Consider the following 19,994-nt stretch of genomic DNA (forward strand, 5'->3'; position numbering starts at 1 on the left):
ATTTCCAGATTATCCTGTTCCATTCGATTTCATTTTTTCCCCCGTTTTCTGCTTAAAACAATAAAGTCGCGGTTAATCTTCGGGTGCGATCATACCAGCACTAATGCACCGGATCCCATCAGAACTCCGCAGTTAAGCGTGCTTGGGCGAGAGTAGTACTAGGATGGGTGACCCCCTGGGAAGTCCTCGTGTTGCACCCCATTTTCCACCCCCCTCCCCTTTTTTTTTTCCCCGAACAGCCTGTCCGATTTTTAGCCCATTCAATCGCCTTCGTCTCCTTTTCGACAAACTTCTCCCTTTTAAACCATTTCCAGATTATCCTGTTCCGTTCAATTTCATTTTTTCCCCCGTCTACTGCTTAAAACAATAAAGTCGAGGTTAATCTTCGGGTGCGATCATACCAGTACTAATGCACCGGATGCCATCAGAACTCCGCAGTTAAGGGTGCTTGGGCGAGAGTAGTACTAGGATGGGTGACCCCCTGGGAAGTCCTCGTGTTGCAACCCTTTTTCCACCCCCCCCCCCTTTTTTTTTTTTTCCCCGGACAGCCTGTCCGATTTTTCGCCCATTCAATCGCCTTCGCCTCCTTTTCGACAAACTTCTCCCTTTTAAACTATTTCCAGATTATCCTGTTCCATTCGATTTCATTTTTTCCCCCGTTTTCTGCTTAAAACAATAAAGTCACGGTTAATCTTCGGGTGCGATCATACCAGCACTAATGCACCGGATCCCATCAGAACTCCGCAGTTAAGCGTGCTTGGGCGAGAGTAGTACTAGGATGGGTGACCCCCTGGGAAGTCCTCGTGTTTACCCATTTTCCACCCCCTTCCCTTTTTTTTTTTTTTCCCCGGACAGCCTGTCCGATTTTTAGCCCATTCAATCGCCTTCGCCTCCTTTTCGACAAACTTCTCCCTTTTAAACTATTTCCAGATTATCCTGTTCCATTCGATTTCATTTTTTCCCCCGTTTTCTGCTTAAAACAATAAAGTCGCGGCTAATCTTCGGGTGCGATCATACCAGCACTAATGCACCGGATCCCATCAGAACTCCGCAGTTAAGCGTGCTTGGGCGAGAGTAGTACTAGGATGGGTGACCCCTTGGGAAGTCCTCGTGTTGCACCCCATTTTCCACCCCCCTCCCCTTTTTTTTTTCCCCGAACAGCCTGTCTGATTTTTAGCCCATTCAATCGCCTTCGTCTCCTTTTCGACAAACTTCTCCCTTTTAAACCATTTCCAGATTATCCTGTTCCATTCAATTTCATTTTTTCCCCCGTCTACTGCTTAAAACAATAAAGCCGAGGTTAATCTTCGGGTGCGATCATACCAGTACTAATGCACCGGATGCCATCAGAACTCCGCAGTTAAGGGTGCTTGGGCGAGAGTAGTACTAGGATGGGTGACCCCCTGGGAAGTCCTCGTGTTGCAACCCTTTTTCCACCCCCCTCCCTTTTTTTTTTTTTCCCCGGACAGCCTGTCTGATTTTTAGCCCATTCAATCGCCTTCGCCTCCTTTTCGACAAACTTCTCCGTTTTAAACTATTTCCAGATTATCCTGTTCCATTCGATTTCATTTTTTCCCCCGTTTTCTGCTTAAAACAATAAAGTCGCGGTTAATCTTCGGGTGCGATCATACCAGCACTAATGCACCGGATCCCATCAGAACTCCGCAGTTAGGCGTGCTTGGGCGAGAGTAGTACTAGGATGGGTGACCCCCTGGGAAGTCCTCGTGTTGCACCCCATTTTCCACCCCCCTCCCCTTTTTTTTTTTCCCCGGACAGCCTTTCCGATTTTTAGCCCATTCAATCGCCTTCGTCTTCTTTTCGACAAACTTCTCCCTTTTAAACCATTTCCAGATTATCCTGTTCCATTCAATTTCATTTTTTCCCCCGTCTACTGCTTAGAACAATAAAGTCGCGGTTAATCTTCGGGTGCGATCGTACCAGCTCTAATGCACCGGATCCCATCAAAACCCCGCAGTTAAGCGTGCTTGGGCGAGAGTAGTACTAGGATGGGTGACCCCCTGGGAAGTCCTCGTGTTGTACCCCTTTTTCCACGCCCCCTCCCCTTTTTTTTTTTCCCCGGACAGCCTGTCCGATTTTTAGCCCATTCAATCGCCTTCGCTACCTTTTCGACAAACTTCTCCCTTTTAAACCATTTCCAGATTATCCTGTTCCATTCAATTTCATTTTTTTCCCCGTTTACGGCTTAAAACAATAAAGTCGCGGTTAATCTTCGGGTGCGATCATGCCAGCACTAGTGCACCGGATCCCATCAGAATTCCGCAGTTAAGCGTCCTTGGGCGAGAGTAGTACTAGGATGGGTGACCCCCTGGGAAGTCCTCGTGTCGCACCCCTTTTTCCACCACCCCTCTCCTTTTTTTTTTCCCCGGACAGCCTGTCCGATTTTTAGCCCATTCAATCGCCTTCGCCTCCTTTTCGACAAACTTCTCCCTTTTAAACCATTTCCAGATTATCCTATTCCATTCAATTTCATTTTTTCCCCCGTCTACTGCTCACAACAGTAAAGTCGCGGTTAATCTTCGGGTTCCATCATACCAGCACTAATGCACCGAATCCCATCAGAACTCCGCAGTTAAGCGTGCTTGGGGGAGAGTAGTACTAGGATGGGTGACACCCAGGGAAGTCCTCGTGTTGCACCCCTTTTTCCACCCCCCTCCCCTTGTTTTTTCCCCGGACAGCCTGTCCGATTTTTAGCCCATTCAATCGCCTTCGCCTCCTTTTCGACAAACTTCTCCCTTTTAAACCATTTCCAGATTATCCTGTTCCATTCGATTTCATTTTTTCCCCCGTTTTCTGGTTAAAACAATAAAGTCGCGGTTAATCTTCGGGTGCGATCATACCAGCACTAATGCACCGGATCCCATCAGAACTCCGCAGTTAAGCGTGCTTGGGCGAGAGTAGTACTAGGATGGGTGACCCCCTGGGAAGTCCTCGTGTTGCACCCCATTTTCCACCCCCCCTCCCCTTTTTTTTTTCCCCGGACAGCCTGTCCGATTTTTACCCCATTCAATCGCCTTCGTCTCCTTTTCGACAAACTTCTCCCTTTTAAACCATTTCCAGATTATCCTGTTCCATTCAATTTCATTTTTTCCCCCGTCTATTGCTTAAAACAATAAAGTCGAGGTTAATCTTCGGGTGCGATCAAACCAGTACTAATGCATCGGATCCCATCAGAACTCCGCAGTTAAGGGTGCTTCGGCGAGAGTAGTACTAGGATGGGTGACCCCCTGGGAAGTCCTCGTGTTGCAACCCTTTTTCCACCCCCCCTCCCTTTTTTTTTTCCCCGGACAGCCTGTCCGATTTTTAGCCCATTCAATCGCCTTCGCTTCCTTTTCGACAAACTTCTCCCTTTTAAACCATTTCCAGATTATCCTGTTCCATTCAATTTCTTTTTTTCCCCCTTCTACTGCTTAAAACAATAATGTCGCGATTAATCTTCAGGTGCGATCATACCAGCACTAATGCACCGGATCCCATCAGAACTCCGCAGTTAAGCGTGCTTGGGCGAGAGAAGTACTAGGATGGGTGACCCCCTGGGAAGTCCTCGTGTTGCACACCTTTTTCCACCCCCCCTCCCCTTTTTTTTTTCCCCGGACAGCCTGTCCGATTTTTAGCCCATTCAATCGTCTTCGCCTCCTTTTCGACAAACTTCTCCCTTTTAAACCATTTCCAGATTATCCCGTTCCATTCAATTTCATTTTTTCCCCCGTCTACTGCTTAAAACAATAAAGTCGCGGTTAATCTTCGGGTGCTATCATACCAGCACTAATGCACTGGATCCCATCAGAACTCCGCAGTTAAGCGTGCTTGGGCGACAGTAGTACTAGGATGGGTGACCACCTGGGAAGTCCTCGTGTTGCACCCCTTTTTCCACCCCCCTCCCCTTTTTTTTTTTCCCCGGACAGCCTGTCCGATTTTTAGCCCATTCAATCGCCTTCGCCTCATTTTCGACAAACTTCTCCCTTTTAAACCATTTCTAGATTATCCTGTTCCATTCAATTTCATTTTTTCCCCCGTCTACTGCTTAAAACAATAAAGTCGCGGTTAATCTTCGATTGCGATCATACCAGCACTAATGCACCGGATCCCATCAGAACTACGCAGCCAAGCGTGCTTGGGCGAGAGTAGTACTAGGATGGGTGACCCCCTGGGAAGTCCTCGTGTTGCACGCCTTTTTCCACCCCCCCTCCCCCTTTTTTTTTTCCCCGGACAGCCTGTCTGATTTTTAGCCCATTCAATCGCCTTCCCCTCCTTTTCGACAAACTTCTCCCTTTTAAACCATTTCCAGATTATCCTGTTCCATTCAATTTCAATTTTTTCACCGTCTACTGCTTAAAACAATAAAGTCGCGGTTAATATTCGGGTGCGATCATGCCAGCACTAATGCACCGGTTCCCATCAGAACTCCGCAGTTAAGCGTGCTTGGCCGAGAGTAGTACTAGGATGGTTGACCCCCAGGGAAGTCCTCGTGTTGCACCCCTTTTTCCACCCCCCCTCCCCTTTTTTTTTCTCCGGACAGCCTGTCCGATTTTTAGCCCATCCAATCGCCTTCGCCTCCTTTTCGACAAACTTCTCCCTTTTAAACCGTTTCCAGATTATCCTGTTCCATTCAATTTCATTTTTTTCCCCGTCTACTGCTTAAAACATAAAGTCGCGGTTAATCTTCGGTTGCAATCACGCCAGCACTAATGCACCGGATCCCATCAGAACTCCGCAGTTAAGCGTGCTTGGGCGACAGTAGTACTAGGATGGGTGACCCCCTGGGAAGTCCTCGTGTTGCACTCCTTTTTCCACCCCCCCTCCCCTTTTTTTTTTCCCCGGACAGCCTGTCCGATTTTTAGCCCATTCAATCGCCTTCGCCTCCTTTTTGACAAACTTCTCCGTTTTAAACCATTTCCAGATTATCCTGTTCCATTCAATTTCATTTTTTTCCCCGTCTACTCCTTAAAACAATAAAGTCGCGGTTAATCTTCGGGTGCAATCATACGAGCACTAATGCACCGGATCCCATCAGAACTCCGCAGTTAAGCGTGCTTGGGCGAGAGTAGTACTAGGATGGGTGACCCCCTGGGAAGTCCTCGTGTTGCACCCCTTTTTCCACCCCCTCCCCTTTTTCTTTTTCCCCGGACAGCCTGTCCGATTTTTAGCCCATTCAATCGCCTTCGCCTCCTTTTCGACAAACTTCTCTCTTTTAAACCATTTCAAGATTATCCTGTTCCATTCAATTTCATTTTTTTCCCCGTCTACTGCTTAAAACAATAAAGTCGCGGTTAATCTTCGGGTGCAATCATACGAGCACTAATGCACCGGATCCCATCAGAACTCCGCAGTTAAGCGTGCTTGGGCGAGAGTAGTACTAGGATGGGTGACCACCTGGGCAGTCCTCGTGTTGCACCCCTTTTTCCACCCCCCTCCCCTTTTTCTTTTTCCCCGGACAGCCTGTCCGATTTTTAGCCCATTCAATTGCCTTCGCCTGCTTTTCGACAAACTTCTCCCTTTTAAACCATTTCAAGATTATCCTGTTCCATTCAATTTCATTTTTTTCCCCGTCTACTGCTAAAAAAAATAAAGTCGCGGTTAATCTTCGGGTGCAATCATACGAGCACTAATGCACCGGATCCCATCAGAACTCCGCAGTTAAGCGTGCTTGGGCGACAGTAGTACTAGGATGGGTGACCCCCTGGGAATCCCTCGTGTTGCACCCCTTTTTCCACCCCCCTCTCCTATTTTTTTTTCCCCGGACAGCCTGTCCGATTTTTAGCCCATTCAATCTCCTTCGCCTCCTTTTCGACAAACTTCTCCCTTTTTAACCATTTCCAGATTATCCTGTTCCATTCAATTTCATTTTCTTCCCGTCTACTGCTTAAAACAATAAAGTCGCGGTTAATCTTCGGGTGCGATCATACCGGCACTAATGCACCGGATCCCATCAGAACTCCGCAGTTAAGCATGCTTGGGCGTGAGTAGTACTAGGTTGGGTGACCCCCTAGGAAGTCCTCGTGTTGCACCCCTTTTTTCACCCACCTCCCCTTTTTTTTTTTTCCCCGGACAGCCTGTCCGATTTTTAGCCCATTCAATCGCCTTCGCCTCCTTTTCGACAAACTTCTCCCTTTTAAACCATTTCCAGATTATCCTGTTCCATTCAATTTCATTTTTTCCCCCGTCTGCTGCTTAAAACAATAAAGTCGCGGTTGATCTTCGGGTGCGATCATACCAGCACTAATGCACCGGATCCCATCAGAACTCCCCCGTTAAGCGTGCTTGGGCGAGAGTAGTACTAGGATGGGTGACCGCCTGGGAAGTCCTCGTGTTGCACCCCTTTTTCCACCCACCCTCCCCTTTTTTTTTTCCCCGAACAGCCTGTCCGATTTTTAGCCCATTCAATCGCCTTCGTCTCCTTTTCGACAAACTTCTCCCTTTTAAACCATTTCCAGATTATCCTGTTCCATTCAATTTCTTTTTTTCCCCGTCTACTGCTTAAAATAACAAAGTCGCGGTTAATCTTCGGGTGCGATCATACCAGCACTAATGCACCGGATCCCATCAGAACTCCGCAGTTAAGCGTGCTTGGGCGAGAGTAGTACTAGGATGGCTGACCCCCTGGTTAGTTCTCGTGTTGCAACCCTTTTTCCACCCCCCTCCCCTTTTTTTTTTCCCCGGACAGCCTGTCTGACTTTTACCCCATTCAATCGCCTTCGCCTACTTTTCGACAAACTTCTCCCTTTTAAACCATTTCCAGATTATCCTGTTCCATTCAATTTCAATTTTTTCCCCGTCTACTCCTTAAAACCATAAAGTCGCGGTTAATCTTCGGGTGCGATAATGCCAGCACTAATGCACCGGTTCCCATCAGAACTCCGCAGTTAAGCGTGCTTGGCCGAGAGTAGTACTAGGATGGTTGACCCACTGGGAAGTCCTCGTGTTGCACCCCTTTTTCCACCCCCCCTCCCCTTTTTTTTTTCCCCGGAAAGCCTGTCCGATTTTTAGCCCATTCAGTCGCCTTCGCCTCCTTTTCGACAAACTTCTCCCTTTTAAACCATTTCCAGATTATCCTGTTCCATTCAATTTCATTTTTTTCCCCGTCTACTGCTTAAAACAATAAAGTCGCGGCTAATCTTCGGGTGCGATCACGCCAGCACTAATGCACCGGATCCCATCAGAACTCCGCAGTTAAGCGTGCTTGGGCGAGAGTAGTACTAGGATGGGTGACACCTTGGGAAGTCCTCGTGTTGCACCCGTTTTTCCACACCCCCACCCTTTTTTTTTTCCCCGGACAGCCTGTCCGATTTTTAGCCCATTCAATCGCCTTCGCCTCATTTTCGACAAACTTCTCCCTTTTAAACCATTTCCAGATTATCCTGTTCCATTCAATTTCATTTTTTTCACCCTCTACTGCTTAAAAGAATAAAGTCGCGGTTAATCTTCGGGTGCGATCATACCAGCACTAATGCACCGGATCCCATCAGAACTCCGCAGTTAAGCGTGCTTGGGCGAGAGTAGTACTAGGATGGGTGACCACCTGGGCAGTCCTCGTGTTGCACCCCTTTTTCCACCCCCCTCCCCTTTTTCTTTTTCCCCGGACAGCCTGTCCGATTTTTAGCCCATTCAATCGCCTTCGCCTCCTTTTCGACAAACTTCTCCCTTTTAAACCATTTCAAGATTATCCTGTTCCATTCAATTTCATTTTTTTGCCCGTCTACTGCTTAAAACAATAAAGTCGCGGTTAATCTTCGGGTGCGATCATACCAGCACTAATGCACCGGATCCCATCAGAACTCCGCAGTTAAGCGTGCTTGGGCGACAGTAGTACTAGGATGGGTGACCCCCTGGGAATCCCTCGTGTTGCACCCCTTTTTCCACCCCCCTCTCCTATTTTTTTTTCCCCGGACAGCCTGTCCGATTTTTAGCCCATTCAATCTCCTTCGCCTCCTTTTCGACAAACTTCTCCCTTTTTAACCATTTCCAGATTATCCTGTTCCATTCAATTTCATTTTCTTCCCGTCTACTGCTTAAAACAATAAAGTCGCGGTTAATCTTCGGGTGCGATCATACCGGCACTAATGCACCGGATCCCATCAGAACTCCGCAGTTAAGCATGCTTGGGCGTGAGTAGTACTAGGTTGGGTGACCCCCTAGGAAGTCCTCGTGTTGCACCCCTTTTTTCACCCACCTCCCCTTTTTTTTTTTTCCCCGGACAGCCTGTCCGATTTTTAGACCATTCAATCGCCTTCGCCTCCTTTTCGACAAACTTCTCCCTTTTAAACCATTTCCAGATTATCCTGTTCCATTCAATTTCATTTTTTCCCCCGTCTGCTGCTTAAAACAATAAAGTCGCGGTTGATCTTCGGGTGCGATCATACCAGCACTAATGCACCGGATCCCATCAGAACTCCGCCGTTAAGCGTGCTTGGGCGAGAGTAGTACTAGGATGGGTGACCGCCTGGGAAGTCCTCGTGTTGCACCCCTTTTTCCACCCACCCTCCCCCTTTTTTTTTTTCCCCGAACAGCCTGTCCGATTTTTAGCCCATTCAATCGCCTTCGTCTCCTTTTCGACAAACTTCTCCCTTTTAAACCATTTCCAGATTATCCTGTTCCATTCAATTTCTTTTTTTTCCCCGTCTACTGCTTAAAATAACAAAGTCGCGGTTAATCTTCGGGTGCGATCATACCAGCACTAATGCACCGGATCCCATCAGAACTCCGCAGTTAAGCGTGCTTGGGCGAGAGTAGTACTAGGATGGGTGACCCCCTGGTTAGTTCTCGTGTTGCAACCCTTTTTCCACCCCCCTCCCCTTTTTTTTTTCCCCGGACAGCCTGTCTGACTTTTACCCCATTCAATCGCCTTCGCCTACTTTTCGACAAACTTCTCCCTTTTAAACCATTTCCAGATTATCCTGTTCCATTCAATTTCAATTTTTTCCCCGTCTACTCCTTAAAACCATAAAGTCGCGGTTAATCTTCGGGTGCGATCATGCCAGCACTAATGCACCGGTTCCCATCAGAACTCCGCAGTTAAGCGTGCTTGGCCGAGAGTAGTACTAGGATGGTTGACCCACTGGGAAGTCCTCGTGTTGCACCCCTTTTTCCACCCCCCCTCCCCTTTTTTTTTTCCCCGGAAAGCCTGTCCGATTTTTAGCCCATTCAGTCGCCTTCGCCTCCTTTTCGACAAACTTCTCCCTTTTAAACCATTTCCAGATTATCCTGTTCCATTCAATTTCATTTTTTTCCCCGTCTACTGCTTAAAACAATAAAGTCGTGGCTAATCTTCGGGTGCGATCACGCCAGCACTAATGCACCGGATCCCATCAGAACTCCGCAGTTAAGCGTGCTTGGGCGAGAGTAGTACTAGGATGGGTGACACCTTGGGAAGTCCTCGTGTTGCACCCGTTTTTCCACCCCCCCACCCTTTTTTTTTTCCCCGGACAGCCTGTCCGATTTTTAGCCCATTCAATCGCCTTCGCCTCATTTTCGACAAACTTCTCCCTTTTAAACCATTTCCAGATTATCCTGTTCCATTCAATTTAATTTTTTCACCCTCTACTACTTAAAAGAATAAAGTCGCGGTTAATCTTCGGGTGCGATCATACCAGCACTAATGCCCCGGATCCCATCAGAACTCCGCAGTTAAGCGTGCTTGGGCGAGGGTAGTACTAGGATGGGTGACCCCCTGGGAAGTCCTCGTGTTGCACCCCGTTTTCCACCCCCCTCCCCTTTTTTTTTTTCCCCGGGCAGCCTTTCCGATTTTTAGCCCATTCAATCGCCTTCGCCACCTTTTCGACCAACTTCTCCCTTTTAAACCATTTCCAGATTATCCTGTTCCATTCAACTTCAATTTTTTCCCCGTCTACTACTTAAAACAATAAAGTCGCGGTTAATCTTCGGGTGCGATCATACCAGCACTAATGCACCGGATCCCAGCAGAACTCCGCAGTGAAGCGTGCTTGGGCGAGAGTAGTACTAGGATGGGTGACCCCCTGGGAAGTCCTCGTGTTGCACCCCTTTTTCCACCCCCCCTCCCCTTTTTTTTTTCCCCGGACAGGCTGTCCGATTTTTAGCCCATTCAATCGCCTTCGCCTCCTTTTCGACAAACTTCTCCCTTTTAAACCATTTCCAGATTATCCTGTTCCATTCAATTTCATTTTTTTCCCCGTCTACTGCTTAAAACAATAAAGTCGCGGTTAATCTTCGGTTGCGATCATACGAGCACTAATGCACCGGATCCAATCAGAACTCCGCAGTTAAACGTGATTGGGCGAGAGTAGTACTAGGATGGGTGACCCCCTGGGAAGTCCTCGTGTTGCACCCCTTTTTCCACCCCCCTCCCCTTTTGTTTTTTCCCCGGACAGCCTGTCCGATTTTTAGCACATTCAATCGCCTTCGCCTCCTTTTCGACAAACTTCTCCGTTTTAAACCATTTCCAGATTATCCTGTTCCATTCAATTTCATTTTTTTCCCCGTCTACTGCTTAAAACAATAAAGTCGCGGTTAATCTTCGGATGCGATCATGCGGGCACTAATGCACCGGATCCCATCAGAACTCCGCAGTTAAGCGTGCTTGGGCGAGAGTAGTACTAGGATGGGTGACCCCCTGGGAAGTCCTCGTGTTGTACCCCTTTTTCCACCCCCCTCCCCTTTTTTTTTTTCCCCGGACAGCCTGTCCGATTTTTAGCCCATTCAATCGCCTTCGCCTCCTTTTCGACAAACTTCTCCCTTTTAAACCATTTCAAGATTATCCTGTTCCATTCAATTTCATTTTTTTCCCCGTCTACTGCTTAAAACAATAAAGTCGCGGTTAATCTTCGGGTGCGATCATACCAGCAATAATGCACCGGATCCCATCAGAACTCCGCAGTTAAGCGTGCTTGGGCGAGAGTTGTACTAGGATGGGTGACCCCCTGGGAAGTCCTCGTGTTGCACCCCGTTTTCCACCCCCCCTCCCCTTTTTTTTTCCCCGGGCAGCCTTTCCGATTTTTAGCCCATTCAATCCCCTTCGCCTACTTTTCGACAAACTTCTCCCTTTTAAACCATTTCCAGATTATCCTGTTCCATTCAATTTCAATTTTTTCCCCGTCTACTGCTTAAAACAATAAAGTCGCGGTTAATCTTCGGGTGCGATCATACCAGCACTAATGCACCGGATCCCATCAGAACTCCGCAGTTAAGCGTGCTTGGGCGAGAGTAGTACTAGGATGGGTGACCCCCTGGGAAGTCCTCGTGTTGCACCCCTTTTTCCACCCCCTTCCCCTTTTGTTTTTTCCCCGGACAGCCTGTCCGATTTTTAGCCCATTCAATCGCCTTCGCCTCCTTTTCGAAAAACTTCTCCGTTTTAAACCATTTCCAGATTATCCTGTTCCATTCAATTTGATTTTTTTCCCCGTCTACTGCTTAAAACAATAAAGTCGCGGTTAATCTTCGGGTGCGATCATACCAGCACTAATGCACCGGATACCATCAGAACTCCGCAGTTAAGGGTGCTTGGGCGAGAGTAGTACTAGGATGGGTGACCCCCTGGGAAGTCCTCATGTTGTACCCCTTTTTCCACACCCCCTCCCCTTTTTTTTTTTTCCCCGGACAGCCTGTCCGATTTTTAGCCCATTCAATGGCCTTCGCCTCCTTTTCGACAAACTTCTCCCTTTTAAACCATTTCAAGATTATCCTGTTCCATTCAATTTCATTTTTTTCCCCGTCTACTGCTTAAAACTATAAAGTCGCGGTTAATCTTCGGGTGCGATCATACCAGCACTAATGCACCGGATCCCATCAGAACTCCGCAGTTAAGCGTGCTTGGGCGACAGTAGTACTAGGATGGGTGACCCCCTGGGAAGTCCTCGTGTTGCACCCCTTTTTCCACCCCCCCTCCCTTTTTTTTTTTCCCCGGATAGCCTGTCCGATTTTTAGCCCATTTAATCGCCTTCGCCTCCTTTTCGACAAACTTCTCCCTTTTAAACCATTTCCAGATTATCCTGTTCCATTCAATTTCATTTTTTCCCCCGTCTGCTGCTTAAAACAATAAAGTCGCGGTTAATCTTCGGGTGCGATCATACCAGCACTAATGCACCGGATCCCATCAGAACTCCACCGTGAAGCGTGCTTGGGCGAGAGTAGTACTAGGATGGGTGACCCCCTGGGAAGTCCTCGTGTTGCACCCCTTTTTCCACCCCCTTCCCCTTTTGTTTTTTCCCCGGACAGCCTGTCCGATTTTTAGCCCATTCAATCGCCTTCGCCTCCTTTTCGAAAAACTTCTCCGTTTTAAACCATTTCCAGATTATCCTGTTCCATTCAATTTGATTTTTTTCCCCGTCTACTGCTTAAAACAATAAAGTCGCGGTTAATCTTCGGGTGCGATCATACCAGCACTAATGCACCGGATACCATCAGAACTCCGCAGTTAAGGGTGCTTGGGCGAGAGTAGTACTAGGATGGGTGACCCCCTGGGAAGTCCTCATGTTGTACCCCTTTTTCCACACCCCCTCCCCTTTTTTTTTTCCCCGGACCGCCTGTCCGATTTTTAGCCCATTCAATCGCCTTCGCCTCCTTTTCGACAAACTTCTCCCTTTTAAACCATTTTCAAGATTATCCTGTTCCATTCAATTTCATTTTTTTCCCCGTCTACTGCTTAAAACAATAAAGTCGCGGTTAATCTTCGGGTGCGATCATACCAGCACTAATGCACCGGATCCCATCAGAACTCCGCAGTTAAGCGTGCTTGGGCGACAGTAGTACTAGGATGGGTGACCCCCTGGGAAGTCCTCATGTTGTACCCCTTTTTCCACACCCCCTCCCCTTTTTTTTTTCCCCGGACCGCCTGTCCGATTTTTAGCCCATTCAATCGCCTTCGCCTCCTTTTCGACAAACTTCTCCCTTTTAAACCATTTCCAGATTATCCTGTTCCATTCAATTTCTTTTTTTTCCCCGTCTACTGCTTAAAACAATAAAGTCGCGGTTAATCTTCGGGTGCGATCATGCCAGCACTAATGCACCGGTTCCCATCAGAAGTCCGCAGTTAAGCGTGCTTGGCCGAGAGTAGTACTGGGATGGTTGACCCCCTGGGAAGTCCTCGTGTTGCACCCCTTTTTCCACCCCCCCTCCCCTTTTTTTTTTCCCCGGACAGCCTATCCGATTTTTAGCCCATTCAGTCTCCTTCGCCTCCTTTTCGACAAACTTCTCCCTTTTAAACCATTTCCAGATTATCCTGTTCCATTCAAGTTCATTTTTTTCCCCGTCTACTGCTTAAAACAACAAAGTCGCGGTTAATTTTCGGGTGCGATCACGCCAGCACTAATGCACCGGATCCCATCAGAACTCCGCAGTTAAGCGTGCTTGGGCGAGAGTAGTACTAGGATGGGTGACCCCTGGGAAGTCCTCGTGTTGCACCCGTTTTTCCAGCCCCCCACCCCATTTTTTTTTCCCCGGACAGCCTGTCCGATTTTTTGCCCATTCAATCGCCTTCGCCTCATTTTCGACAAACTTCCCCATTTTAAACTATTTCCAGATTATCCTGTTCCATTCAATTTCATTTTTTTCCCCGTCTACTGCTTTAAAAAATAAAGTCGCGGTTAATCTTCGGGTGCGATCATACCAGCAGTAATGCACCGGATCCCATCAGAACTCCGCAGTTAAGCGTGCTTGGGCGAGAGTAGTACTTGGATGGGTGACCCCCTGGGAAGTCCTCGTGTTGCACCCCTTTTTCCACCCCCCCTCCCCTTTTTTTTTTCCCCGGACAGCCTGTCCGATTTTTAGCCCATTCAATCGCCTTCGCCTCCTTTTCGACAAACTTCTCCCTTTTAAACCATTTCCAGATTATCCTGTTCCATTCAATTTCTTTTTTTTCCCCGTTTACGGCTTAAAACAATAAAGTCGCGGTTAATCTTCGTGTGCGATCATTCCAGCACTAGTGCACCGGATCCCATCAGAATTCTGCAGTTAAGCGTGCTTGGGCGAGAGTAGTACTAGGATGGGTGACCCCCTGGGAAGTCCTCGTGTTGCACCCCTTTTTCCACCACCCCTCCCCTTTTTTTTTTTCCCCGGCAGCCTGTCCGATTTTTAGCCCTTTCAATCGCCTTCGCCTCCTTTTCGACAAACTTCTCCCTTTTAAACCATTTCCAGATTATCCTGTTCCATTCAATTTCATTTTTTCCCCCGTCTACTGCTTAAAACGATAAAGTCGCGGTTAATCTTCGGGTGCGATCATACCAGCACTAATGCACCGGATCCCATCAGAACTCTTCAGTTAAGCGTGCTTGGGCGAGAGTAGTACTAGGATGGGTGACCCCCTGGGAAGTCCTCGTGCTGCACCCCTTTTTCCACCCCCCCCTCCCCTTTTTTTTTCCCCGGACAGCCTGTCCGATTTTTACCCCATTCAATCGCCATCGCCTCCTTTTCGACAAACTTCTCCCTTTTAAACCATTTCCAGATTATCCTGTTCCATTCAATTTCATTTTTTTCCCCGTTTACGGCTTAAAACAATAAAGTCGCGGTTAATCTTCGGGTGCGATCATTCCAACACTAGTGCACCGGATCCCATCAGAATTCCGCAGTTAAGCGTGCTTGGGCGAGAGTAGTACTAGCATGGGTGACCCCCTGGGAAGTCCTCGTGTTGCACCCCTTTTTCCATCCCCCCTCCGCTTTTTTTTTTTCCCCGGACAGCCTGTCCGATTTTTAGCCCATTCAATCGCCTTCGCCTCCTTTTCGACAAACTTCTCCCTTTTAAACCATTTCCCGATTATCCTGTTCCATTCAATTTCATTTTTTTCCCCGTCTACTGCTTAAAACAATAAAGTCGCGGTAAATCTTCGGGTGCGATCATACCAGCACTAATGGCCCGGATCCCATCAGAACTCTGCAGTGAAGCGTGCTTGGGCGAGAGTAGTACTAGGATGGGTGACCCCCTGGGAAGTCCTCGTGTTGCACCCCTTTTTGCACCCCCCTCCCCTTTTTTTTTTTCCCCGGACAGCCTGTCCAATTTTTAGACCATTCAATCGCCTTCGCCTTCTTTTCGACAAACTTCTCCCCTTTAAACCATTTGCAGATTATCCTGTTCCATTCAATTTCATTTTTTTCCCCATCTACTGCTTAAAACAATAAAGTCGCGGTTAATCTTCGGGTGCGATCATACCAGCACTAATGCACCGGATCCCATCAGAACTCCGCAGTTAAGCGTGCTTGGGCGAGAGTAGTACTAGGATGGGTGACCCCATGGGAAGTCCTCGTGTTGCACCCCTTTTTCCACCCCCCGTCCCCTTTTTTTCTTTCCCCGGACAGCCTGTCCGATTTTTTGCCCATTCAATCGCCTTCGCCTCCTTTTCGACAAACTTCTCCCTTTTAAACCATTTCCAGATTATCCTGTTCCATTCAATTTCATTTTTTTCCCCATATACTGCTTAAAACAATAAAGTCGCGGTTAATCTTCAGGTGCGATCATACCAGCACTAATGCACCGGATCCCATCAGAACTCCGCAGTTAAGCGTGCTTGGGCGAGAGTAGTACTAGGATGGGTGACCCCCTGGGAAGTCCTCGTGTTGCACCCCTTTTTCTACCCCCCCTCCCCTTTTTTTTTTCCCCCGACAGCCTGTCCGATTTTAAGCCCATTCAATCGCCTTCGCCTCCTTTTCGACAAACTTCTCCCTTTTAAACCATTTCCAGATTATTCTGTTCCATTCTATTTCATTTTTTCCCCCGTCTACTGCTTAGAACAATAAAGTCGCGGTTAATCTTCAGGTGCGATCATATCAGCACTAATCCACCGGATCCCATCAGAATGCCGCAGTTAAGCGTGCTTGGGCGAGAGTAGTACTAGGATGGGTGACCCCCTGGGAAGTCCTCGTGTTGCACCCCTTTTTCCACCCCCCTCCCCTTTTTTTTTTCTCCGGACAGCCTGTCCGATTTTTAGACCATTCAATCGTCTTCGCCTCCTTTTCGACAAACTTCTCCCTTTTAAACCATTTCCAGACTATCCTGTTCTATTCAATTTCATTTTTTCCCCGTCTACTGCTTAAAAGAATAAAGTCGCGGCTAATCTTCGGGTGCGATCATACCAGCACTAATGCACCGTATCCCATCAGAACTCTGCAGTTAAGCGTGCTTGGGCGAGAGTAGTACAAGGATGGGTGACCCCCTGGGAAGTCCTCGGGTTGCACCCCATTTCCCTCCCCCCCTCCCCTTTTTTTTTTCCCCGGACAGCCTGTCCGATTTTTAGCCCATTCAATCGCCTTCGCCTACTTTTCGACAAGCTTCTCCCTTTTAAACCATTTCCAGATTATCCTGTTCCATTCAATTTCATTTTTCCCCCGTCTACTGCTTAAAACAATAAAGTGGCGGTTAATCATCGGGTGCGATCATACTAGCACTATTGCACCGTATCCCATCAGAACTCCGCAGTTAACGTGCTTGGGCGAGAGTAGTACTAGGATGGGTGACCGCCTGGGAAGTCCTCGTGTTGCACCCCTTTTTCAACCCGTCTCCCCTTTTTTTTTTTTCCCGAACAGCCTGTCCGATTATTAGCCCATTCAATCGCCTTCGCCTACTTTTCGACAAACTTCTCCCTTTTAAACCATTTCCAGATTATCCTGTTCCATTCAATTTCATTTTTTCCCCCGTCTACTGCTTAAAACAATAAAGTCGCGGTTAATCTTCGGGTGCGATCATACCAGCACTAATGCACCGTATCCCATCAGAACTTCGCAGTTAAGCATGCTTGGGCGAGAGTAGTACTAGGATGGGTGACCCCTTGGGAAATCCTCGTGTTGCACCCCTTTTTCCAGCCCCCCTCCCCTTTTTTTTTTCCCCGGACAGCTTGTCCGATTTCTAGCCCATTCAATCGCCTTCGCCTCCTTTTCGACAAACTTCTCCCTTTTAAACCATTTCCAGATTATCCTGTTCCATTCAATTTCATTTTTTCCCCCGTCTACTACTTAGAACAATAAAGTCGCGGTTAATCTTCGGGTGCGATCATACCAGCACTAATGCACCGGATCCCCTCAGAGCTCCGCAGTTAAGCGTGCTTGGTCGAGAGTAGTACTAGGATGGGTGACTCCCTGGGAAGTCCTCGTGTTGCACCCCTTTTTCCACCCCCCCTCCCCTTTTTTTTTTCTCCGGACAGCCTGTCCGATTTTTAGCCCATTCCATCGTCTTCGCCTCCTTTTCGACAAACTTCTCCCTTTTAAACCATTTCCAGATTATCCTGTTCCATTCAATTTCATTTTTCCCCCGTCTACTGCTTAAAACAATAAAGTCGCAATTAATCTTCGGGTGCGATCATACCAGCAGTAATGCACCGGATCCCATCAGAACTCCGCAGTTAAGCGTGCTTGGGCGAGAGTAGTACTAAGATGGGTGACCCCCTGGGAAGTCTTCGTGTTGCACCCCTTTTTCTCCCACCCCTCCCCTTTTGTTTTTCCCCGGACAGCCTGTCCGATTTTCAGCCCATTCAATCGCCTTCGCCTCCTTTTCGACAAACTTCTCCCATTTAAACCATTTCCAGATTATCTTGTTCCATTCAATTTCATTTTTTCCCCCGTCTTCTGCTTAAAACAATAAAGCCGTGGTTAATCTTCGGGTGCAATCATACCAGCACTAGTGCACCGGATCCCATCAGAACTCCGTAGTTAAGCGTGCTTGGGCGACAGTAGTACTAGGATGGGTGAACCCTGGGAAGTCCTCGTGTTGCTCCCCTTTTTCGACCCCCCCTCCCCTTTTTTTTTTCCCCGGACAGCCTGTTCGATTTTTAGCCCATTCAATCGCCTTCGCTTCCTTTTCGACAAACTTCTCCCTTTTAAACCATTTCCAGATTATCCTGTTCCATTCAATTTCATTTCTTCCCCCGTCTACTGCTTAAAACAATAAAGTCGCGGTTAATCTTCGGGTGCGATCATACCAGCACTAATGCACCGGATCCCATCAGAACTCCGCAGTTAAGCGTGCTTGGGCGAGAGTAGTACTAGGATGGGTGACCCCCTAGGAAGTCCTCGTGTTGCACCCTTTTTTTAACCCCCCCTCCCTTTTTTTTTTTCGCCGGACAGCCTGTCCGATTTTTAGCCCATTCAATCGCCTTCGCTTCCTTTTCGACAAACTTCTCCCTTTTAAACCATTTCCAGATTGTCCTGTTCCATTCAATTTCATTTTTTCCCCCGTCTACTGCTTAATACAATAAAGTCGCGGTTAAGCTTCGGGTGCGATCATACCAGCACTAGTGCACCGGATCCCATCAGAACTCCGTAGTTAAGCGTGCTTGGGCGAGAGTAGTAGTAGGATGGGTGAACCCTGGGAAGTCCTCGTGTTGCACCCCTTTTTCCACCCCCCCTCCCCTTTTTTTTTTTCCCCGGACATCCTGTCCGATTTTTAGCCCATTCAATCGCCTTCGCTTCCTTTTCGACAAACTTCTCCCTTTTAAACCATTTCCAGATTATCCTGTTCCATTCAATTTCATTTTTCCCCCGTCTACTGCTTAAAACAATAAAGTCCCGGTTAATCTTCGGGTGCGATCATACCAGCACTAATGCACCGAATCCCGTCAGAACGCCGCAGTTAAGCGTGCTTGGGCGAGAGTAGTACTAGGATGGGTGACCCCCTGGGAAGTCCTCGTGTTGCACCACTTTTTCCACCCCCCCTCCCCGTTTTTTTTTCCCCGGACAGCCTGTCAGATTTTTAGCCCATTCAATCGCCTTCGCCTCCTTTTCGACAAACTTCTCCCTTTTAAACCATTTCCAGATTATCCTGTTCCATTCAATTTCATTTTTTCCCCCGTCTACTGCTTAAAACAATAAAGTCGCGGTTAATCTTCGGGTGCGATCATACCAGCACTAATGCACCGGATCCCATCAGAACTCCGCAGTTAAGCGTGCTTGGGCAAGAGTAGTACTAGGGTTGGTGACCCCCTGGGAAGTCCTCGTGTTGCACCCCTTTTTCCACCCCCGTCCCCCTTTTTTTTTTCCCCGGACAGCCTGTCCGATTTTTAGCCCATTCAATCGCCTTCTCCTCCTTTTCAACAAACTTCTCCCTTTTAAACCATTTCCAGATTATCCTATTCCATTCAATTTCATTTTTTCCCCTGTCTACTGCTTAAAACAATAAAGTCGCGGTTAATCTTCGGGTGCGATCATACCAGCACTAATGCACCGGATCCCATCAGAACTCCGCAGTTAAGCGTGCTTGGGCGAGAGTAGTACTAGGATGGGTGACCCCCTGGGAAGTCCTCCTGTTGCACCCCTTTTTCCACCCCCTTCCCATTTTTTTTTTCCCCAGACAGCCTGTCCGATTTTTAGCCCATTCAATCGCCTTCGCCTCCTTTTCGACAAACTTCTCCCTTTTAAACCATTTCCAGATTATCCTATTCCATTCAATTTCATTTTTTCCCCCGTCTACTGCTTAAAACAATAAAGTCGCGGTTAATCTTCGGGTGCGATCATACCAGCACTAATGCACCAGATCCCATCAGAACTCCGCAGTTAAGCGTGCTTGGGCGAGAGTAGTACTAGGATGGGTGACCCCTTGGGAAGTCCTCGTGTTGCACCCCTTTTTCCACCCCCCCCTCCCCTATTTTTTTTCCCCGGACAGCCTGTCCGATTTTTAGCCCATTCAATCGCCTTCGCCTCCTTTTCGACAAACTTCTCCCTTTTAAACCATTTCCAGATTATCCTGTTCCATTCAATTTCATTTTTTCCCCCGTCTACTGCTTAAAACAATAAAGTCGCGGTTAATCTTCGGATGCGATCATACCAGCACCAATGCACCGGATCCCATCAGAACTCCGCAGTTAGGCGTGCTTGGGCGATAGTAGTACTAGGATGGGTGACCCCCTGGGAAGTCCTCGTGTTGCACCCCTTTTTCCACCCCCCCTCCCCTTCTTTTTTCCTCGGACAGCCTGTCCGATTTTTAGCCCATTCAATCGCCTTCGCCTCCTTTTCGACAAACTTCTCCCTTTTAAACCATTTCCAGATTATCCTGTTCCATTCAATTTCATTTTTTCCCCCGTCTACTG

The 19,994-nt window shown here is 47.8% G+C and overlaps 64 non-coding genes and 1 pseudogene across 64 annotated transcripts; all 65 read left to right on the forward strand.

Moving 5' to 3' along the window:
* The first annotated feature begins 81 nt into the window (after positions 1–81).
* LOC145811676 (5S ribosomal RNA) lies at positions 82–200 on the forward strand. Its single transcript, XR_014355211.1, has one exon. It is a non-coding gene; the product is annotated as a 5S ribosomal RNA (ribosomal RNA).
* Positions 201–387: 187 nt separating this feature from the next.
* LOC145811431 (5S ribosomal RNA) lies at positions 388–506 on the forward strand. The gene has a single exon (XR_014354973.1). It is a non-coding gene; the product is annotated as a 5S ribosomal RNA (ribosomal RNA).
* Positions 507–696: 190 nt separating this feature from the next.
* LOC145811565 (5S ribosomal RNA) lies at positions 697–814 on the forward strand. The gene has a single exon (XR_014355104.1). It is a non-coding gene; the product is annotated as a 5S ribosomal RNA (ribosomal RNA).
* A 189-nt stretch (positions 815–1,003) lies between these two features.
* On the forward strand, positions 1,004–1,122 carry LOC145809042 (5S ribosomal RNA). The gene has a single exon (XR_014352536.1). It is a non-coding gene; the product is annotated as a 5S ribosomal RNA (ribosomal RNA).
* Positions 1,123–1,309: 187 nt separating this feature from the next.
* Positions 1,310–1,428, forward strand: LOC145811432 (5S ribosomal RNA). The gene has a single exon (XR_014354974.1). It is a non-coding gene; the product is annotated as a 5S ribosomal RNA (ribosomal RNA).
* A 189-nt stretch (positions 1,429–1,617) lies between these two features.
* On the forward strand, positions 1,618–1,736 carry LOC145810016 (5S ribosomal RNA). The gene has a single exon (XR_014353583.1). It is a non-coding gene; the product is annotated as a 5S ribosomal RNA (ribosomal RNA).
* A 188-nt stretch (positions 1,737–1,924) lies between these two features.
* On the forward strand, positions 1,925–2,043 carry LOC145812025 (5S ribosomal RNA). Its single transcript, XR_014355552.1, has one exon. It is a non-coding gene; the product is annotated as a 5S ribosomal RNA (ribosomal RNA).
* Positions 2,044–2,232: 189 nt separating this feature from the next.
* Positions 2,233–2,351, forward strand: LOC145811329 (5S ribosomal RNA). Its single transcript, XR_014354873.1, has one exon. It is a non-coding gene; the product is annotated as a 5S ribosomal RNA (ribosomal RNA).
* A 188-nt stretch (positions 2,352–2,539) lies between these two features.
* Positions 2,540–2,658, forward strand: LOC145812356 (5S ribosomal RNA; annotated as a pseudogene).
* A 186-nt stretch (positions 2,659–2,844) lies between these two features.
* On the forward strand, positions 2,845–2,963 carry LOC145811774 (5S ribosomal RNA). The gene has a single exon (XR_014355307.1). It is a non-coding gene; the product is annotated as a 5S ribosomal RNA (ribosomal RNA).
* Positions 2,964–3,151: 188 nt separating this feature from the next.
* Positions 3,152–3,270, forward strand: LOC145811925 (5S ribosomal RNA). Its single transcript, XR_014355455.1, has one exon. It is a non-coding gene; the product is annotated as a 5S ribosomal RNA (ribosomal RNA).
* Positions 3,271–3,457: 187 nt separating this feature from the next.
* LOC145810479 (5S ribosomal RNA) lies at positions 3,458–3,576 on the forward strand. Its single transcript, XR_014354046.1, has one exon. It is a non-coding gene; the product is annotated as a 5S ribosomal RNA (ribosomal RNA).
* Positions 3,577–3,764: 188 nt separating this feature from the next.
* Positions 3,765–3,883, forward strand: LOC145811264 (5S ribosomal RNA). The gene has a single exon (XR_014354808.1). It is a non-coding gene; the product is annotated as a 5S ribosomal RNA (ribosomal RNA).
* A 188-nt stretch (positions 3,884–4,071) lies between these two features.
* Positions 4,072–4,190, forward strand: LOC145811600 (5S ribosomal RNA). The gene has a single exon (XR_014355139.1). It is a non-coding gene; the product is annotated as a 5S ribosomal RNA (ribosomal RNA).
* Positions 4,191–4,379: 189 nt separating this feature from the next.
* Positions 4,380–4,498, forward strand: LOC145811865 (5S ribosomal RNA). The gene has a single exon (XR_014355398.1). It is a non-coding gene; the product is annotated as a 5S ribosomal RNA (ribosomal RNA).
* Positions 4,499–4,684: 186 nt separating this feature from the next.
* LOC145811713 (5S ribosomal RNA) lies at positions 4,685–4,803 on the forward strand. The gene has a single exon (XR_014355247.1). It is a non-coding gene; the product is annotated as a 5S ribosomal RNA (ribosomal RNA).
* A 188-nt stretch (positions 4,804–4,991) lies between these two features.
* On the forward strand, positions 4,992–5,110 carry LOC145810137 (5S ribosomal RNA). The gene has a single exon (XR_014353703.1). It is a non-coding gene; the product is annotated as a 5S ribosomal RNA (ribosomal RNA).
* A 187-nt stretch (positions 5,111–5,297) lies between these two features.
* Positions 5,298–5,416, forward strand: LOC145810945 (5S ribosomal RNA). Its single transcript, XR_014354496.1, has one exon. It is a non-coding gene; the product is annotated as a 5S ribosomal RNA (ribosomal RNA).
* A 188-nt stretch (positions 5,417–5,604) lies between these two features.
* Positions 5,605–5,723, forward strand: LOC145811421 (5S ribosomal RNA). Its single transcript, XR_014354963.1, has one exon. It is a non-coding gene; the product is annotated as a 5S ribosomal RNA (ribosomal RNA).
* Positions 5,724–5,910: 187 nt separating this feature from the next.
* LOC145810776 (5S ribosomal RNA) lies at positions 5,911–6,029 on the forward strand. Its single transcript, XR_014354332.1, has one exon. It is a non-coding gene; the product is annotated as a 5S ribosomal RNA (ribosomal RNA).
* A 189-nt stretch (positions 6,030–6,218) lies between these two features.
* Positions 6,219–6,337, forward strand: LOC145810689 (5S ribosomal RNA). The gene has a single exon (XR_014354247.1). It is a non-coding gene; the product is annotated as a 5S ribosomal RNA (ribosomal RNA).
* Positions 6,338–6,524: 187 nt separating this feature from the next.
* Positions 6,525–6,643, forward strand: LOC145811755 (5S ribosomal RNA). Its single transcript, XR_014355288.1, has one exon. It is a non-coding gene; the product is annotated as a 5S ribosomal RNA (ribosomal RNA).
* A 187-nt stretch (positions 6,644–6,830) lies between these two features.
* Positions 6,831–6,949, forward strand: LOC145812031 (5S ribosomal RNA). Its single transcript, XR_014355558.1, has one exon. It is a non-coding gene; the product is annotated as a 5S ribosomal RNA (ribosomal RNA).
* Positions 6,950–7,137: 188 nt separating this feature from the next.
* LOC145811576 (5S ribosomal RNA) lies at positions 7,138–7,256 on the forward strand. The gene has a single exon (XR_014355115.1). It is a non-coding gene; the product is annotated as a 5S ribosomal RNA (ribosomal RNA).
* A 187-nt stretch (positions 7,257–7,443) lies between these two features.
* On the forward strand, positions 7,444–7,562 carry LOC145809829 (5S ribosomal RNA). Its single transcript, XR_014353396.1, has one exon. It is a non-coding gene; the product is annotated as a 5S ribosomal RNA (ribosomal RNA).
* Positions 7,563–7,750: 188 nt separating this feature from the next.
* Positions 7,751–7,869, forward strand: LOC145810580 (5S ribosomal RNA). The gene has a single exon (XR_014354143.1). It is a non-coding gene; the product is annotated as a 5S ribosomal RNA (ribosomal RNA).
* A 187-nt stretch (positions 7,870–8,056) lies between these two features.
* Positions 8,057–8,175, forward strand: LOC145810777 (5S ribosomal RNA). Its single transcript, XR_014354333.1, has one exon. It is a non-coding gene; the product is annotated as a 5S ribosomal RNA (ribosomal RNA).
* Positions 8,176–8,364: 189 nt separating this feature from the next.
* Positions 8,365–8,483, forward strand: LOC145809437 (5S ribosomal RNA). Its single transcript, XR_014352985.1, has one exon. It is a non-coding gene; the product is annotated as a 5S ribosomal RNA (ribosomal RNA).
* Positions 8,484–8,673: 190 nt separating this feature from the next.
* On the forward strand, positions 8,674–8,792 carry LOC145811307 (5S ribosomal RNA). Its single transcript, XR_014354851.1, has one exon. It is a non-coding gene; the product is annotated as a 5S ribosomal RNA (ribosomal RNA).
* A 187-nt stretch (positions 8,793–8,979) lies between these two features.
* Positions 8,980–9,098, forward strand: LOC145811875 (5S ribosomal RNA). Its single transcript, XR_014355408.1, has one exon. It is a non-coding gene; the product is annotated as a 5S ribosomal RNA (ribosomal RNA).
* Positions 9,099–9,286: 188 nt separating this feature from the next.
* On the forward strand, positions 9,287–9,405 carry LOC145811577 (5S ribosomal RNA). The gene has a single exon (XR_014355116.1). It is a non-coding gene; the product is annotated as a 5S ribosomal RNA (ribosomal RNA).
* A 186-nt stretch (positions 9,406–9,591) lies between these two features.
* LOC145809269 (5S ribosomal RNA) lies at positions 9,592–9,710 on the forward strand. Its single transcript, XR_014352783.1, has one exon. It is a non-coding gene; the product is annotated as a 5S ribosomal RNA (ribosomal RNA).
* Positions 9,711–9,898: 188 nt separating this feature from the next.
* Positions 9,899–10,017, forward strand: LOC145810435 (5S ribosomal RNA). The gene has a single exon (XR_014354003.1). It is a non-coding gene; the product is annotated as a 5S ribosomal RNA (ribosomal RNA).
* A 188-nt stretch (positions 10,018–10,205) lies between these two features.
* On the forward strand, positions 10,206–10,324 carry LOC145812059 (5S ribosomal RNA). Its single transcript, XR_014355584.1, has one exon. It is a non-coding gene; the product is annotated as a 5S ribosomal RNA (ribosomal RNA).
* Positions 10,325–10,512: 188 nt separating this feature from the next.
* LOC145811515 (5S ribosomal RNA) lies at positions 10,513–10,631 on the forward strand. Its single transcript, XR_014355055.1, has one exon. It is a non-coding gene; the product is annotated as a 5S ribosomal RNA (ribosomal RNA).
* Positions 10,632–10,819: 188 nt separating this feature from the next.
* Positions 10,820–10,938, forward strand: LOC145810400 (5S ribosomal RNA). Its single transcript, XR_014353969.1, has one exon. It is a non-coding gene; the product is annotated as a 5S ribosomal RNA (ribosomal RNA).
* Positions 10,939–11,125: 187 nt separating this feature from the next.
* LOC145811873 (5S ribosomal RNA) lies at positions 11,126–11,244 on the forward strand. The gene has a single exon (XR_014355406.1). It is a non-coding gene; the product is annotated as a 5S ribosomal RNA (ribosomal RNA).
* A 188-nt stretch (positions 11,245–11,432) lies between these two features.
* LOC145811704 (5S ribosomal RNA) lies at positions 11,433–11,551 on the forward strand. The gene has a single exon (XR_014355239.1). It is a non-coding gene; the product is annotated as a 5S ribosomal RNA (ribosomal RNA).
* A 190-nt stretch (positions 11,552–11,741) lies between these two features.
* On the forward strand, positions 11,742–11,860 carry LOC145810401 (5S ribosomal RNA). The gene has a single exon (XR_014353970.1). It is a non-coding gene; the product is annotated as a 5S ribosomal RNA (ribosomal RNA).
* Positions 11,861–12,048: 188 nt separating this feature from the next.
* Positions 12,049–12,167, forward strand: LOC145810670 (5S ribosomal RNA). The gene has a single exon (XR_014354229.1). It is a non-coding gene; the product is annotated as a 5S ribosomal RNA (ribosomal RNA).
* Positions 12,168–12,355: 188 nt separating this feature from the next.
* Positions 12,356–12,474, forward strand: LOC145811705 (5S ribosomal RNA). Its single transcript, XR_014355240.1, has one exon. It is a non-coding gene; the product is annotated as a 5S ribosomal RNA (ribosomal RNA).
* Positions 12,475–12,663: 189 nt separating this feature from the next.
* Positions 12,664–12,782, forward strand: LOC145811616 (5S ribosomal RNA). The gene has a single exon (XR_014355154.1). It is a non-coding gene; the product is annotated as a 5S ribosomal RNA (ribosomal RNA).
* A 188-nt stretch (positions 12,783–12,970) lies between these two features.
* Positions 12,971–13,089, forward strand: LOC145812101 (5S ribosomal RNA). Its single transcript, XR_014355626.1, has one exon. It is a non-coding gene; the product is annotated as a 5S ribosomal RNA (ribosomal RNA).
* A 188-nt stretch (positions 13,090–13,277) lies between these two features.
* On the forward strand, positions 13,278–13,395 carry LOC145811317 (5S ribosomal RNA). The gene has a single exon (XR_014354861.1). It is a non-coding gene; the product is annotated as a 5S ribosomal RNA (ribosomal RNA).
* Positions 13,396–13,583: 188 nt separating this feature from the next.
* LOC145810022 (5S ribosomal RNA) lies at positions 13,584–13,702 on the forward strand. Its single transcript, XR_014353589.1, has one exon. It is a non-coding gene; the product is annotated as a 5S ribosomal RNA (ribosomal RNA).
* A 188-nt stretch (positions 13,703–13,890) lies between these two features.
* Positions 13,891–14,009, forward strand: LOC145811466 (5S ribosomal RNA). The gene has a single exon (XR_014355006.1). It is a non-coding gene; the product is annotated as a 5S ribosomal RNA (ribosomal RNA).
* Positions 14,010–14,197: 188 nt separating this feature from the next.
* On the forward strand, positions 14,198–14,316 carry LOC145811073 (5S ribosomal RNA). Its single transcript, XR_014354625.1, has one exon. It is a non-coding gene; the product is annotated as a 5S ribosomal RNA (ribosomal RNA).
* Positions 14,317–14,504: 188 nt separating this feature from the next.
* LOC145811764 (5S ribosomal RNA) lies at positions 14,505–14,623 on the forward strand. Its single transcript, XR_014355297.1, has one exon. It is a non-coding gene; the product is annotated as a 5S ribosomal RNA (ribosomal RNA).
* Positions 14,624–14,812: 189 nt separating this feature from the next.
* On the forward strand, positions 14,813–14,931 carry LOC145811458 (5S ribosomal RNA). Its single transcript, XR_014354999.1, has one exon. It is a non-coding gene; the product is annotated as a 5S ribosomal RNA (ribosomal RNA).
* Positions 14,932–15,119: 188 nt separating this feature from the next.
* Positions 15,120–15,238, forward strand: LOC145809026 (5S ribosomal RNA). Its single transcript, XR_014352520.1, has one exon. It is a non-coding gene; the product is annotated as a 5S ribosomal RNA (ribosomal RNA).
* Positions 15,239–15,427: 189 nt separating this feature from the next.
* Positions 15,428–15,546, forward strand: LOC145809394 (5S ribosomal RNA). The gene has a single exon (XR_014352933.1). It is a non-coding gene; the product is annotated as a 5S ribosomal RNA (ribosomal RNA).
* Positions 15,547–15,734: 188 nt separating this feature from the next.
* Positions 15,735–15,853, forward strand: LOC145811836 (5S ribosomal RNA). Its single transcript, XR_014355367.1, has one exon. It is a non-coding gene; the product is annotated as a 5S ribosomal RNA (ribosomal RNA).
* A 186-nt stretch (positions 15,854–16,039) lies between these two features.
* LOC145811802 (5S ribosomal RNA) lies at positions 16,040–16,158 on the forward strand. The gene has a single exon (XR_014355334.1). It is a non-coding gene; the product is annotated as a 5S ribosomal RNA (ribosomal RNA).
* A 187-nt stretch (positions 16,159–16,345) lies between these two features.
* Positions 16,346–16,463, forward strand: LOC145811966 (5S ribosomal RNA). The gene has a single exon (XR_014355494.1). It is a non-coding gene; the product is annotated as a 5S ribosomal RNA (ribosomal RNA).
* Positions 16,464–16,651: 188 nt separating this feature from the next.
* On the forward strand, positions 16,652–16,770 carry LOC145811123 (5S ribosomal RNA). The gene has a single exon (XR_014354674.1). It is a non-coding gene; the product is annotated as a 5S ribosomal RNA (ribosomal RNA).
* A 188-nt stretch (positions 16,771–16,958) lies between these two features.
* LOC145811472 (5S ribosomal RNA) lies at positions 16,959–17,077 on the forward strand. The gene has a single exon (XR_014355012.1). It is a non-coding gene; the product is annotated as a 5S ribosomal RNA (ribosomal RNA).
* A 187-nt stretch (positions 17,078–17,264) lies between these two features.
* On the forward strand, positions 17,265–17,383 carry LOC145810735 (5S ribosomal RNA). The gene has a single exon (XR_014354291.1). It is a non-coding gene; the product is annotated as a 5S ribosomal RNA (ribosomal RNA).
* Positions 17,384–17,571: 188 nt separating this feature from the next.
* On the forward strand, positions 17,572–17,689 carry LOC145812208 (5S ribosomal RNA). The gene has a single exon (XR_014355733.1). It is a non-coding gene; the product is annotated as a 5S ribosomal RNA (ribosomal RNA).
* A 188-nt stretch (positions 17,690–17,877) lies between these two features.
* On the forward strand, positions 17,878–17,996 carry LOC145809472 (5S ribosomal RNA). Its single transcript, XR_014353027.1, has one exon. It is a non-coding gene; the product is annotated as a 5S ribosomal RNA (ribosomal RNA).
* Positions 17,997–18,184: 188 nt separating this feature from the next.
* Positions 18,185–18,302, forward strand: LOC145811812 (5S ribosomal RNA). Its single transcript, XR_014355344.1, has one exon. It is a non-coding gene; the product is annotated as a 5S ribosomal RNA (ribosomal RNA).
* A 188-nt stretch (positions 18,303–18,490) lies between these two features.
* LOC145811709 (5S ribosomal RNA) lies at positions 18,491–18,609 on the forward strand. The gene has a single exon (XR_014355243.1). It is a non-coding gene; the product is annotated as a 5S ribosomal RNA (ribosomal RNA).
* A 188-nt stretch (positions 18,610–18,797) lies between these two features.
* Positions 18,798–18,916, forward strand: LOC145811028 (5S ribosomal RNA). Its single transcript, XR_014354578.1, has one exon. It is a non-coding gene; the product is annotated as a 5S ribosomal RNA (ribosomal RNA).
* Positions 18,917–19,104: 188 nt separating this feature from the next.
* Positions 19,105–19,223, forward strand: LOC145810427 (5S ribosomal RNA). Its single transcript, XR_014353995.1, has one exon. It is a non-coding gene; the product is annotated as a 5S ribosomal RNA (ribosomal RNA).
* Positions 19,224–19,410: 187 nt separating this feature from the next.
* On the forward strand, positions 19,411–19,529 carry LOC145809747 (5S ribosomal RNA). Its single transcript, XR_014353309.1, has one exon. It is a non-coding gene; the product is annotated as a 5S ribosomal RNA (ribosomal RNA).
* A 189-nt stretch (positions 19,530–19,718) lies between these two features.
* LOC145811684 (5S ribosomal RNA) lies at positions 19,719–19,837 on the forward strand. Its single transcript, XR_014355220.1, has one exon. It is a non-coding gene; the product is annotated as a 5S ribosomal RNA (ribosomal RNA).
* Positions 19,838–19,994: the final 157 nt, after the last annotated feature.

Source organism: Camellia sinensis, chromosome 14 (genome assembly GCF_055761805.1).
Source record: "Camellia sinensis isolate YWXY chromosome 14, ASM5576180v1, whole genome shotgun sequence".
Taxonomy (NCBI): domain Eukaryota; kingdom Viridiplantae; phylum Streptophyta; class Magnoliopsida; order Ericales; family Theaceae; genus Camellia; species Camellia sinensis.